Below are 14,416 nucleotides of genomic sequence, written 5' to 3'. Positions count from 1 at the left end.
ATATATATGCATATATATATATATGCATATATATATATATATGCATTTATATATATATATATATATATATATATATACATACAGTATATATATATATATATATGCATATATATATATATATATATATATATATATATATTGCAATTTTTATTTACGAACTGTACAACGTGCCAACTTCACTGGTTTTGGGTTTTGTACATTGTGACAACGAACCTCAACGTCATCACTTGGAAGGGTGTCTGTAGCCGCAAAAAATCAAAAGTCTTATATGAGTGTTTTAATGAAGGCAACACATGATGTAAGTGTCTATATTAGCTATATTAGCCTACTATCAAAGGCTGCCGCAAATCTTCATTGACAGAAATGTTGTATATAAATTTGTATTCTACACATTTTTGCAACATTGGAAATCATTAGTAAAATGGAGGCTTCTCACAGGATGAGATAACTTCTAGAAATTACTGGCTCAGAATGGCCAATACGAAGGTCCTGAATAGTCTTGGGTTCAATCCCGGGCTCGGGATCTTTCTGTGTGGAGTTTGCATGTCCTCCCCGTGACTGCGTGGGTTCCCTCCGGGTACTCCGGCTTCCTCCCACCTCCAAAGACATGCACCTGGGGATAAGTTGATTGGCAACACTAAAAATTGGCCCTAGTGTGTGGATGTGAGTGTGAATGTTGTCTGTCTATCTGTGTTGGCCCTGCGATGAGGTGGCGACTTGTCCAGGGTGTACCCCGCCTTCCGCCCGATTGTAGCTGAGATAGGCTCCAGCGCCCCCCGCGACCCCAAAGGGAATAAGCGGTAGAAAATGGATGGATGGAAGAATGGCCAAAGGTATAGATGTGTTTTTCCAAGTTAAAGGAAACGGCAGGTTGTCTTCTTCTAATGTTTTTTTACAATATTTGCAAGCTGGGTAACGTTTGCTGTGGTCTGGAACAACATGGCACACAAACAACTATGAGAAATGCAGCCAATATTACATACAGATAATGTGTCATGAGACATGCAAATATAAATTAGATACACGGAGAACATAAGTAAAGGAAATTAAATGAGCTCAAGTATACCTACAAACGAGGCATAACGGTGCAATGTGTACCTACAGCTAGCCTAAATAACTTGTTAGCATCGATTAGCAGTCATATATGCCTGATAAGACTGCACACAAGTCAATAACATCAACAAAGCTCGCCTTTGTGCATTCACGCACAGCATAAAACGTTTGGTGGACAAAATGAGACAAAGGAGGAGTGGCATAAAACACGTCTTTCTGTGGCGGCGTCGGAGAAAGTTGTACATGCAAACAAACGACGATGAGTTCAAGGATTGCTGAAATTAGTAAGGACAAAACGGTACTTGCCAAATAGTCTAATCACTGAAGCATGTATAACATAAACTGTGGGATTTCTAACAATTAGGAAGGTTTGTGTCATGTTTGTCCTCCTTGAGAAAATATATTAAAACAAAAAATATATTTTTTTCTTCATCTTTTTCCATTTCCACACCTCTCTGAAAGAGGTCCAGGGAGCCACTAGGGCGGCGCTAAAGAGCCACGGGTTGCTGACCCCTGGCTTAGATGAACCCAACCGCACTGAGCTCACAGAGGCCCATCACTCAAGCGGTGTCGGTCCACTTGCTTGCTGGTACCCACGACACCTGAACAAATGAACCTTACTAGCTTAGAAGCTAATGCAGTCCTTTGCCTCTGTTGGTTCCAGCGTTGGTGCATAATAATAATAATCATAATAATAGTAATAATAATAGTATTGTGTTTGTTTTGTGAAAACTAGTAAGGAAAATGATACTTTGTGTTTGTGTCTTCAACAAATAAATAAATAAAGAATGCACTTTCTTAGCGGTCGTCCACAGAAATGTAGGTTGCAGTGATCTCTAAGCGAGGCTGACTTTTGCCTGCCCAATGCTGCGTTTGTTAGGTTTCTATCTTGGCTCTGTCCCCAAGCGCTGCTTCAGTCAGAGTGTGAGTCAACTAATCTGCTGCGCTTCCTCTTCCTCCTCCTCCTCTTCCTCTCTCTGTCACTGCAAGCTTGGCTCCCTCATGTCGTTCCTCATCTGTCCGCCTGCACCTGCATCCGGCCTTGAAGCCTCCAGTGTGCACCCGATGTATCTCACCAGCCATCTTCCGATCGTCAAGGATGCCGTACCATAATATCGTCCGCTCAGTTGAAACAGTCCCTTCAATTACATTAAATCTATTTACAATTATGAATATTGTGTTAAGATCTGTTTTGTTCTGTTAGTATGACGACCTCAGCTCTGTTTTCAGCTTCCCTGGGTTTGTGTTTTGGTTTCCATGGGTGCTGATTAGTTTCACCTGCCTCTGATTAGTGTTCGGGACGCTCACCTGCTCTTGGGCACTAATCAGAGAGCTACATAGTCCTGTCTTTTGCCACACTTTGTCTGGCTGTCTTATTTGCTTCCACGCAACAGTTCCTATTCCTACGATTCCAGAGCTAAGCTTTGCTTTTTGATTGCCTGTTTTTATGCGAAGCTTTCACGCTAGCTATTTTCTTAGCTTAGCTTCTTGTGCGATCGGCATGCTAGGATTTTTGAAAAAAAACAAAACAATTCAGTCTAAGCCTGGGCCACTGGAGAGGGGGTCCAGACTGAGGCCAAGGGAGAAAAAAACTCATAGCCAAAGCACACATAAACGTGTGTAAGAGAGAAACATCAAAGAACAACAAAGCACATTAAAGGCCTACTGAAATGCGATTTTCTTATTTAAACAAGGATAACAGGTCCATTCTATGTGTCATACTTGATCATTTCGCGATATTGCCATATTTTTGCTGAAAGGATTTAGTAGAGAACATCGACGATAAAGTTCGCAACTTTTGGTCGCTGATAAAAAAGCCTTGCCTCTACCTGAAGTAGCAGACGAGTAGCGTGACGTCACAGGTTGTGGAGCTCCTCACATCTGCACATTGTTTACAATCATGGCCACCAGCAGCGAGAGCGATTCGGACCGAGAAAGCGACGATTTCCCCATTAATTTGAGCGAAGATGAAAGATTCGTGGATGAGGAAAGTGAGAGTGAAGGACTAGAGGGCAGTGGGAGCGATTCAGATAGGGAAGATGCTGTGAGAGGTGGGTGGAACCTGATATTCAGCTGGGAATGACTAAAACAGTAAATAAACACAAGACATATATATACTCTATTAGCCACAACACAACCAGGCTTATATTTAATATGCCACAAATTAATCCCGCATAACAAACACCTCCCCCCTCCCGTCCATATAACCCGCCAATACAACTCAAACACCTGCACAACACACTCAATCCTACAGCACAAAGTACCGTTCACCTCCCCAAAGTTCATACAGCACATATATTTCCCCAAAGTCCCCAAAGTTACGTACGTGAGACTTTTTGAGACTTTTATTAGTAGGTTGCACAGTGAAGTACATATTCTGTACATACAATTGACCACTAAATGGTAACACCCGAATAAGTTTTTCAACTTGTTTAAGTCGAGGTCCACTTAAATTGATTCATGATACTGATATATACTATCATATATACTATCATCATAATACAGTCATCACACAAGATAATCATCAGGGTGTATACATTGAATTATGTACGTGACATGCACATAGCGGCACGCACGTACGGGCAAGCAATCAAATGTTTGGAAGCCGCAGCTGCATGCGTACTCACGGTACCGTGTCTGCGTATCCAACTCAAAGTCCTCCTGGTAAGAGTCTCTGTTGTCCCAGTTCTCCACAGGCCAATGGTAAAGATTGACTGTCATCTTTCGGGAATGTAAACAATGAAACACCGGCTGTGTTTGTGATGCTGCAGTCGGCCGCAATACACCGCTTCCCACCTACAGCTTTCTTCTTTGCTGTCTCCATTGTTCATTGAACAAATTGCAAAAGATTCACCAACACAGATGTCCAGAATACTGTGGAATTTTACGATGAAACAGACGACTTAATAGCTGGCCATCATGCTGTCTCAAAATGTCCTCCACAATCCGCGACGTCACGCGCTGACGTCATCATACCGAGACGTTTTCAGCAGGATATTTCGCGCAAACTTTAAAATTGCACTTTAGTAAACTAACCCGGCCGTATTGGCATGTGTTGCAGTGTTAAGATTTCATTATTGATATGTAAACTATCAGACTGCGTGTTCGGTAGTAGTGGGTTTCAGTAGGCCTTTAAAGACATTAAAAGAGCAAAACAAAAACAAAAAAAACATAAAGACATATACACTGTGGTGGCCTCTGCGGTGTTCCACGTAATCGTCTGCTGGGGTAGGGGGAGCATGGCCAGAGAGAGGAGCAGACCCATCAAAGCAACAAAGAGAGCCAACTCCACCCTCGGCCGCCCACCAACTCTCGGCCAGTGTCCAGTCTGCATGGATGATGGAGGATACGTCTAAAGAGACAGAGGTGTCCGATACTTGCTCATTCAGCCAAGACACTGTGAAGCTTGTCGGTCCCGGCGCTCAGCACCAGCTCCGCAGCCCTGTCTCTACATCCGCATCTCCTCCAGTCTCTCCAAACGGACTCTGGTGTGGCAGAGACCCAGCAGCTGGTCTCCATGGCCAAAAGGCTCCCGGGAGGCAGATCCAGAAGTTCACAAAAAAGCACTACAGAAGTCACAAAAGTGCCACCCCTTGTCATACAGTCCTAAAGGGTCCCGAACCAAAAGGCAAAAAAAACACATGAAAACAAGAGAGAAACATCAGGAACACAAAAGGATGACATAAGCAGCAATCTTGGAATTTTTTTTTAAATATCTATATGGGTTGTACTTGTATAGCGCTTTTCTACCTTCAAGGTACTCAAAGCGCTTTGACACTACTTCCACTTTTACCCATTCACACACACATTCACACACTGATGGAGGGAGCTGCCATGCAAGGCGCTAACCAGCACCCATCAGGAGCAAGGGTGAAGTGTCTTGCTCAGGACACAACGGACATGACGAGGTTGGTACTAGGTGGGGATTGAACCAGGGACCCTCGGGTCGCGCACGGCCATTCTTCCACTGCGCCACGCCGTCCCCTTATATCTTAGACAATGAATCATTGTCTTACCTGCACCTTGCCTCCAGGGTTTCCTGCTGCATCTTGGGAGAACGACCCGCGCATAACCATGCGACCACGCCGTTACATATAGGTGATTATTTTGCAAAAGTCCAAGCTTTGACTTTGGAAGCATTGATTCTCATGCTGTGTTACGAGGCTGCGGACGACTTGAGTGGGGCCTTCCTGTCCGGTTGCGGGGAAAGTCTGGTCTCTGGTTGTCTCCTGCTTCTACCGTGCCTTGTCCCTGGCCGGGCGCACCCGTCTACGGTCTGCCGCTGGCCTGCCCTGCGACGTGGTGTGCCCGGTCCTGGGGGGGTCCTGTCACCGGCCGGCCTGCCCGCGTGTCCCTTGTTCATTGGGCACCGCACCTGCTGTCTTCGGTTGGGCTTTCTGGATGGCTGGGGTCGTACTTTGGCTCCCGCACATACTGGGAGACAAAATATATTGTACATGCAAACATACATACTGAACATACACACATACACACATGCATATATTTATACATTCGTGCATTCATACATACATATACATAGGTACATATGCACATACATACATATAAGTAAGTACATTCTCACAGCCTCTGTCCCATGCCATGTTTGTTGTATTGATTTTGCTTTGTTACTGTCAGTAATGCTGTGTGTGTATGCTTTTCTTCTTTTTTTGTACAGCACTTTGTGTTTGCCACTTGCATATGTATGAAAAGTGCTATATAAATACAGTTTGATTTGATTTGCACGTACATGTATACATACACACATACATACATACTGTACATACACATATACATAGATACACTCATACATATAATTACGTTTCATCAAACATATATTAATGTTATTTGGCTTTGTACCTCAACGTTGTTCCTTTGCCTGCTTTGCGCTTCATACGCATATTTTTCATGTGTGCACTTCCCAGCTGCACATCTTAGTTTCTTTGTTACCCTAATAGAGAGGGGTTATTGTCTGCACTTGCCTGCCGTCTCCGCATCCCGGGGTCCATACATACACCAAACAGTAACAAAAACCAATACAATGTAATTTAATCAATTTCTTATTATTATTGTGCTTTATTAATATTGGTATGATTATTACACCAGGGCTTTAGCACACTCAAATCTTACCATATCTTGCAAGAAATGTGTAAATATGTTAATCAAACACCAACATTTTTTGGGGGAAATTGGGCTGGTTCAATTTTTCCTTTTTCAGAATCAGAAATACTTTAATAATCCCTGAGGGGAAATTAAGATTTTCAGCACAATCCCATTCAAGAGCAGACGAACATTATAGGGAGACAGAACAGGATCGCTGACGGGTCTGCCAACTTCCGGCGCCCCTTACAGAAAAGGTGAAAAACAGGTAAACGCTTTTTTTTTTTTTTTCTACATGTAAAACACTTCCTTGTGGTCTACATAACATGTAATGGTGGTTCTTTGGTCAAAATGTTGTATAGATGATGTTTTACAGATCATCTTCAAGCCGCTTTCTGACAGTCGCTTCAGGATGCACCGTTTTGTGGGCGGTATTATTTACGTGGATCACCTTCAACAGCGTCTTCTCCCCATCATCTTTGTTGTAGCGGTGTAGCGTGCAAGGACAGGAGTGGAAGAAGTGTCAAAAGATGGAGCTAACTGTTTTAATGACATTCAGACTTTACTTAAATCAATAATGAAGCAGCATCTCCTCATCTGTGGCTCACGAGTGCAACAACAATGCCGTAACTCTCTAATAACTGAAGTTCCTTGGGTGAATAATGTAAACTCACTATACCGGTATGTTTTAGCGCTTTCATGGCATACATACGTAAGAACTTTACACTACTTTATATTAGAAATGGCAACAGCGGAGGATGAATGTCACATAACAAGAATATAGAGAAAAAGAAGAAGCTTATCGACTACGGTGTCGGCGCGGACTACAAAGGCGGACTCGCGCAATTTTTCAGGATTTATGGAGATCCCAAATACAGATCAGCAGGTACCAGAAGGTAAGAAAAGTTGATTTTTCATAATATTGCGAAACAAAACACCAGATAATATGTCTTACCGTATACACACACCATAATAATACTCCTATGTTGAAGCACATCAAGCGGTGTGGCTTCATAGCTTACCAAAGTCGCACTAAAACATTTTGATAGATTTTTGAGCGCCATGTGTAATGTTCTGTATTTTCAATGAAACATATAAAATGTTGGTGTTGTTTACTTGAGTCATATTGCCATCATGGTGCAGTCTACACGTATCTCTTATGTTTGACTGCCATCTACTGGTCACACTTATCATTATACTATGTACCAAATAAAATTGCTTCGAGGTCGGTAAGCAAAACCAAAATTGTTGTGTACATTAGGCGCACTGTCGAGTTTTGAGGGGAAAAAAATATTTTAAGTGCACCCTATTGTCAGGAAAATACGGTAGTTTTTGTCTTTAAATCCAATGTATACAACACTGAGGATTACGAATGGAGTATTGAAGTACTTTAATAGTTTCAACTAGCACTACATTGGCATTATTTTTGATTTCCAAATGCAGTGCAGTAGGAATAGTACAGTGGTGTCCTGTCTTTGCCTTGAAAAAAAAAACATTTATGGATTGCAGCCATTCTTGTAGCTCTTGGCGGTAGCTTGAAGGATGCGTTCAGGGACGCCACTTTCAAAACATCCTTGAAGCTTGTGTCCTCAGTCTTTTGTAATCCATTTGGCAATTATGTGTGTGTCAGTTTATCTGAGGTGGCGTTACCGCTCGTGCTGCGCACATTAGGTGGGCTTCTGGTGCAAAGTGAAGCTTGTTTAAGTGGCAGCCCCCACAAACGTATGCTTGGTCATTAGCACGACGTGTACAGCTTCCATCAAACTAAATATGCGTTCTACAGATTGTGCAAATCACATATTGTTTGTTGGCTGTTCCATCATTGTTCTTTTTGCAATTCATTCCACCAATAGGAGCAGCTGACTGGTCTCGCTCCATCTCGCCATTGTCATGACAGAGAGGTGTGGCTTGAAAATGGTAACGCGATTAAATAAATGTCGTTATCAAACATGGTACACTAAGAGTGCTGAACTGCAATGCTAATGAAATGGAGGATGAATGTAGAAATGTTTTAATGTTGAATTTGTTTAAACGCTGAAATGGTTTGAATGTTGCAATGGTTTGAATGTTCAAGAGGTATGATTTCCAGGAAAACCGGAATTTGGTTTGGAACTTGTGGGAAGTGTTATTTTGAATGTCCAGGATGAGTGGAATGTGTTGAAGGTGGAATGGTATGAATAGGTTGAAAAATGTGGGAACTGTGCAACTTGGAAAAATGTCCCATTCATTTCAATGGGAACTTCCTGGAAATTTGGGAATTTTGGGAAAAGCGGGATTTTTTGAAAATGATTAGGAGCTGAATTGGTTGGTGTTGGAATTGTTTAAATCGGGCAAGAAATGTTGAAGTAGTAAATGGTATTTGGGAATTTTGGGAAATTCGGGAATTTTTTTGAAAATGGTAAAAAAAAAAAACTTGAATGGTCTGAGTTAAAATGGTTGGTGTTCAAATGTTTCAAATCGGTCAAGAAATATTGAAGTAGTAACATGTTGAATTGGGAAATGGTATTACGGAATTTTCGGGAAAAAAACGGGAATTTTTCTATTTCAAAAAACAACTATGTTTTTTTTTCCTAATTAAGAGGAATGTTTTGACGGTAAAATGGTTGAAGTGGGTTGAAAAATGTGGAATGAGTAATCGCCAGAAAAAAGGGTGGAAATAGGGCTTTGGAAAAGCAAGATTTCTGAAAAATCCTGGAATTTTTTTGAACTTGGAACAATGGTAGAGTGAGTTTCCAGAATGGTGGAATGTGTTGAAGGTGGAATGGTATGAATAAGTTGAACAATGTGGAAAATGTGCAACTTGGAAAAATGTCCCATTCTTTTCCATGGGAACTTCCTGGAAATTTGGGAATTTTGTTAAAAGTGTGATTTTTTTAAAATGATTAAGAGCTGAATTGGTTGGTGTTGGAATTGTTTAAATTGGGCAAGAAATGTTGAAGTAGTAAATGGTATTTGGGAATTTTGGTAAAATCGGGATTTTTTTTTAAATAGTAAAAAAAAACTTGAATGGTCTGATTGAGTTGAAATGGTTGGTGTTAAAATGTTTCAAATCGGTCGACAAATGTTGAAGTAGTAACATGTTGAATTGGGAAATGGTTTCTGGAATTTTCGGAAAACCGGGAATTTTTCCAGTTCCAAAAACTATGTTTTTTTTCTTAATTAAGAGGAATGTTTTGATGGTAAAATGGTTGAAGTAGGTTGAAAAATGTGGAAGGCGTAATCACCAGAAAAAAGGGTGGAAATAGGACTTTGGAAAAGCAGGATTTCTGAAAAATCCTGGAATTTTTATGAACTTGGAACAATGGTAGAGTGAGTTTCCAGAATGGTGGAATGTGTTGAAGTATGAATAAGTTGAACAATGTGGAAATTGTGCAACTTGGAAAATGTCCCATTCATTTCCATGGGAACTTCCTGGAAATTTGGGAATTTTGCTAAAAGTGGGATTTTTGAAAATTATTAGGAGCTGAATTGGTTGGTGTTGGAATTGTTTAAATTGGGCAATACTGTTGAAGTAGTAAATGGTATTTGGGAATTTCGGTAAAATCTGAAATTTTTGGGGAAAATAGTAAATTGATTGAGTTGAAATGGTTGATGTTAAAATTGTTCAAATCGGTCGACAAATGTTGAAGTAGTAACATGTTGAATTGGGAAATGGTATTACGGAATTTTCTGAAATTTTCGGAAAACCGGGAATTTTTCCAGTTCCAAAAACTATGTTTTTTTTCTTAATTAAGAGGAATGTTTTGATGGTAAAATGGTTGAAGTGGGTTGAAAAATGTGGAAGGAGTAATTGCCAGAAAAAAGGGTGGAAATAGGGCTTTGGAAAAGCAGGATTTCTGAAAAATCCTGGATTTTTTTTTAACTTGGAACAATGGTAGAGTGAGTTTCCAGAATGGTGGAATGTGTTGAAGGTGGAATGGTATGAATAAGTTGAACAATGTGGAAATTGTGCAACTTGGAAAAATGTCCCATTCTTTTCCATGGGAACTTCCTGGAAATTTGGGAATTTTGCTAGAAGTGGAATTGTTTAAATTGGGCAAGAAATGTTGAAGTAGTAAATGGTATTTGGGAATTTTAGTAAAATCAGGAATTTTTTTTAAATAGTAAAAAAAAACCTTGAATGGTCTGATTGAGTTGAAATGGTTGGTGTTAAAATTTTTCAAATCGGTCGAGAAATGTTTAAGTAGTAACATGTTGAATTGGGAAATGGTTTCTGGGAATTTCGGAAAACCGGGAATTTTTCCAGTTCCAAAAACTATGTTTTTTTTCTTAATTAAGAGGAATGTTTTGATGGTAAAATGGTTGAAGTGGGTTGAAAAATGTGGAAGAAGTAATCACCAGAAAAAAGGGTGGAAATAGGGCTTTGGAAAAGCAGGATTTCTGAAAAATCCTGGAATTTTTTGGAACTTGAAACAATGGTAGAGTGAGTTTCCAGAATGGTGGAATGTGTTGAAGGTGGAATGGTATGAATAAGTTGAGAAATGTGGGAATTGTGCAACTTGGAAAAATGTCCCATTAATTTCTATGGGAACTTCCTGGAAATTTGGGAATTTTGCTAAAAGTGGGATTTTTTGAAAATGATTACAAGCTGAATTGGTTGGTGTTGGAATTGTTTAAATTGGGCAAGAAATGTTGAAGTAGTAAATGGTATTTGGGAATTTCGGTAAAATCTGGAATTTTTTGGAAAATAGTAAAAAAAAACTTAAATGGTGTTAACATTTTTCAAATCGGTCGACAAATGTTGAAGTAGTAACATGTTGAATTTGGAAATGGTTTCTGGAATTTTCGGAAAACCGGGAATTTTTCCAGTTCCAAAAACTATGTTTTTTTTCTTAATAAGGAAGAATGTTTTGATGGTAAAATGGTTGAAGTGGGTTGAAAAATGTGGAAGGAGTAATCACCAGAAAAAAGGGTGGAAATAGGGCTTTGGAAAAGCAGGATTTCAGAAAAATCCTGGAATTTTTTTGAACTTGGAACAATTGTAGAGTGAGTTTCCAGAATGGTGGAATGTGTTGAAGGTGGAATGGTATGAATAGGTCGAAAAATGTGGGAATTGAGCAACTTGGAAAAATGTCACATTCATTGTGTGTAATAAATACAATACTTACAGTACAAACACTTTGTAGGGCTTGACCCAAAGACAAGAATGGCACATTTAGCTTGATAGCAAAGACTACGTCCTGGCTACGGCAACACACCTAGGACAAACTGAAATCAATGCACACTTGCAAATAAGACAGGTGCAGCACAGTTATAACACACACACAAATACCACAAAGTGGTACGACTGAGCAACAATCCTAATGCCCAGGTACCAGGAATTGGTTCCGTACTGGTTCAAATGTGAAGGATAACTATCCCTATTTGCAGTTTTTCCACCCAACTTCAAAAATTCAGCTTTTGTGATTTGTCAAAGGCGTCTTTGACGTGATCCAAAAGCTGATAGGAAGTTAATCTTCTTGCGTTGAGTCATTTTACAGCTGCTCGGAAGCTTTTCTCTCTCCCTCTCACACACATACACACACACACACACACAATAATGCCAAGGTTGTGTTCAGTCCCTCTCGAAGGCTGTCAAATGACATTGCGCTTGTATTTGTGGTACATTTGGAAATGTCATGTTCAAAAGTAGAAAAAGTTGTACACACAATGCTCCAAAGCATTCACACATATGGTTTTCTACACCAAAATCGATCTATTTACTATTAAACTTCAGCTCATTATTCTTCTTCTCCAGATTTTGGCGCGCTCTCTCCAACTTCAAACTGTTCAGCCTATTCGGGAATCGCGGGCTTCCCCAGAAATTCCCAGAATCCCAGAATTCCAGGTTTTCCTGGACATTTTTCCCATTCAAAATGAATTGGCCATTTTTCAAACTTCCACCATTTCCACATTTTTCAACCTATTCAAACCATTCTACCTTCAACATATTCCACCGTTTTGGAAACGGTTGAATAAATTAAAAACATTTTCTTGAATAAAAAAGAAAGTAAAACAATATAAAAAGAGTTACATAGAAACTAGTAATTAATGAAAATTAGTAAAATTAACTGTTAAAGGTTAGTACTATTAGTGGACCAGCAGCCCGCACAATCATGTGTGCTTACGGACTGTATCCCTTGCAGACTGTATTGATATATATTGATATATAATGTAGGAACCACAATATTAATAACAGAAAGAAACAACCCTTTTGTGTGAATGAGTGTAAATGGGGGAGGGAGGTTTTTTGGGTTGGTGCACTAATTGTAAGTGTATCTTGTGTTTTTTTATGTTGATTTAATAAAAAAATAAAAAAATAAATAAAAAAACCTAAAAAAACACGATACCGATAATAAAAAAAACGATACCGATCATTTCCGATATTACATTTTAACGCATTTTTCGGCCGATATTATCGGGCATCTCTAGTTTAAACTCAAAATATTGCAATGTTTTACTTTGTTTAAAGGGGAACATTATCACAATTTCAGAAGGGTTAAAACCATTAAAAATCAGTTCCCAGTGGCTTATTTTATTTTTCAAAGTTTTTTTAAAAATTTTACCCATCACGCAATATCCCTAAAAAAAGTTTCAAAGTGCCTGATTTTAACCATCGTTTTATACACCCGTCCATTTTCCTGTGACGTCACATAGTGATGCCGATACAAACAAACATGGCGGATAGAACAGCAAGATATAGCGACATTAGCTCGGATTCAGACTCGGATTTCAGCGGCTTAAGCGATTCAACAGATTACGCATGTATTGAAACGGATGGTTGTAGTGTGGAGGCAGGTAGCGAAAACGAAATTGAAGAAGAAACTGAAGCTATTGAGCCATATCGGTTTGAACCGTATGCAAGCGAAACTGACGAAAACGACACGACAGCCAGCGACATGGGAGAAAGCGAGGACGAATTCCGCGATCGCCTTCTAACCAACGATTGATATGTGGTTGTTTGGCATTAAAGGAAACTAACAACTATGAACTAGGTTTACAGCATATGAAATACATTTGGCAACAACATGCACTTTGAGAGTGCAGACAGCCCAGTTTTCATCATTTAATATATTCTGTAGACATACCCTCATCCGCTCGCAGATTTCTTTGACTTTATCGTTGGAAATGCATCTGCTTTGAGTGTCGCAGGATATCCACACATTCTTGCCATCTCTGTCGTAGCATAGCTTTCGTCGGTAAAGTGTGCGGAACAAACGTCCAATTTCTTGCCACTTTCGCATCTTTGGGCCACTGGTGCAACTTGAATCCGTCCCTGTTCGTGTTGTTACACCCTCCGACAACACACCGACGAGGCATGATGTCTCCAAGGTACGGAAAACAGTCGAAAAAACGGAAAATAACAGAGCTGATTTGACTCGGTGTTTGAGAAAATGGCGGATTGCTTCCCGATGTGTCATCGCTCCGAGAGCGAATAATAGAAAGGCGTTTAATTCGCCAAAATTCACCCATTTAGAGTTCGGAAATCGGTTAAAACAATATATGGTCTTTTTTTCTGCAACATCAAGGTATATATTGATGCTTACATAGGTCTGGTGATAATGTTCCCCTTTAAAGTTATCAACCTAATCACCCTCTAATTAACCCTACAATAAACTGGATGGAAACAAAACAAAAAGAGAAGATTTGAGTTATTTAAGGACCAAGGCCCTTTTCAAGTTGGGGCAAAGAACTGGGGAAATTCAATCAATCAATCAATGTTTATTTATATAGCCCTAAATCACGAGTGTCTCAAAGGGCTGCACAAGCCACAACGACATCCTTGTTTGTATCTTATATGCCACAGAAAGACGTGTTTCATGCCACTCCCTTTGTCTAATTTTGTCCACCAAACGTTTTATGCTCTGCGTGAATGCACAAAGGTGAGGTTTGTTGATGTTACTGACCTGTTGGAGTGCTAATAATCCATTCTAACATTCTATTTAGGCTAGCTGTATGTACATATTGCATAATTATGCCTCGTTTGTAGGTATATTTGAGTTCATTTAATTTCCTTTACTTATGTCCTCTGTGTGTTTAATTTATATTTGCATGTCTCATGACACATTATCTGTATGTAATATTGGCTGCATTTCTGATTGTGTGCCATGTTGTTCCAGACCACAGCAAACTTTACAGAGCTTGCAAAGATTGTAATAAATCCATTAGAAGAAGACAGCCTGTCCTTTCCTTTAACTTGGACACGCACATCTATACCTTTTGGCAGTTTTAAGCCAGTAATTTCCAGGAATTATCTCACCCTCTGAGACACTTACTTAATGTGTTG

The sequence above is a fragment of the Nerophis lumbriciformis genome, linkage group LG03 (assembly GCF_033978685.3).
Source record: "Nerophis lumbriciformis linkage group LG03, RoL_Nlum_v2.1, whole genome shotgun sequence".
In the NCBI taxonomy this organism is placed as follows: Eukaryota; Metazoa; Chordata; class Actinopteri; order Syngnathiformes; family Syngnathidae; genus Nerophis; species Nerophis lumbriciformis.
Note: the sequence above shows the minus strand (reverse complement) of the source record.